The sequence below is a fragment of the Papio anubis genome, chromosome 16, assembly GCF_008728515.1.
Source record: "Papio anubis isolate 15944 chromosome 16, Panubis1.0, whole genome shotgun sequence".
NCBI lineage: Eukaryota > Metazoa > Chordata > Mammalia > Primates > Cercopithecidae > Papio > Papio anubis.
In genome coordinates, this window is record NC_044991.1 from 89,946,614 (window position 1) to 89,948,154 (window position 1,541).

The window sequence follows — 1,541 nt, forward strand, 5'->3', positions numbered from 1 at the left end:
GGCTGCTGCTAGGAGCCCCTGAGCCCCCCCTGCTGTCTGGGCTGACCTGCTCCACCCACCCCTCCCCCTTGTCAAAAGTCCTGTTAGGAAGCTCTGTGCCAGGACGACTTGGACTCCTCAGGAGGGTGAGCCTTTCCAGCTCCTCCCGCCTTGCCTGATGGAATTCACACCCCGCCCCCAGTCACCGCTCTCCCCCAGCAGTGAAGGGAGACTCTCCCTCCACTCACTTCACCTCGGGAGAGATTAGAGCGACACTTTATGATTTTGAGACAGGGCCTCACTGTCTTGCCCAGGCAGGAGTGCAGTGGTGCCATCTTGGCTCACTGCAGCCCCGACCTTACGGGCTAAAGCGATCCTCTTGCCTCAGCCTCCTGTGTAGCTGGGCCTACAGGTGAGCACCACCATGCCCAGCCGATGTTTTAATTTTTGGTAGAGATGAGGCCTCCCTCTGTCACCCAGGCTGACTGCGTCCGTCGGGAGTGCCGCACTCCTGCTGAGCCGTTTTGCGCCCACTCCCCTCTCATCCCCTCCTGCCCTTGCTAACTCACAGCATGGCAACAGTCATGAGTCCCCACCTGCCCAACGGAAGCTCCTGCAGCCTCCTACAACCCCCAGGGCAGACTCCTGGGGGAGGGACTGCCATTCTGCGCCTTCATTGACCCTACAGGCAACTGGAACGTTTGAGTCCCCTAGGGCAGCGACTGCCCTGGCAGCCTGAGACAGACCTTGGCCGGGCTTGGCGACCCCCGAGCTTGTGGGAGATGGACATGGCCAGCACCGCCTTCAGGTTCCTGCTCAGGACACAGTTCCTTCAGGCCCGGGATCTGGGGGAGGCATCCTTCCCCTGGGCCAGGGTCATCGTTTTGCGCTCGCTCCCGGGAGTCTGGGGTTGGAGTCTTGTCTCAGCCAGTGGCAGCTGACGTGGCCTGACCACCCGGCCTGTCCAGGTCCACGGGTGACGGACCGCGGTGGGGGTGCTCCCAGCCCAGCAGGCAGCCCTGGACAGCGACCCCAGAGCAGGAACCAGGGCTGCAGTGGGCACTGACCCGGCCCTGGTACCGAGGATTCACCCTCCCCCGGGTCTTCCTGGGCCTTGGGCCGCCTGGGTCCGCTCCAGCGCCTGGGGAGGGGTCTGCGGCTTCGGAAACTCGCGGGTCCCCCCTGCCCCTTCCTGAAGGGAGCCCTTCAGCGCCGCAGGCTTCCTCCCCCACACTTGGGTTGAAGAGCACGGGGAGAAAAGAGCGTCTTTCTCTCTTGTTCAAAGCTGCGTGTGTGCAACGCGCCAGTCCCAGGATAATTTTAACTCGCGGCCGGAGAGAACGCGCCGCCGCCCGGCGTCTTTTTTTTTTTTTCACCCTGGCGGGCTGGGCTGCGGCGCGGGGCGGGTAGAAGCCCCCCCGCCAGGTGGGCCCGGCTGAATGGGGGGCTTGTGCAGGCGGGGGCGGGGAAGGGGAAGGGGAAGGGGCCGCCCACCTCGCGCCCCGCCCGCCCGCCCGCTGCCAGCCCCGACGCCGCCGCAGTTCAGACTCCGCGCAGCCATG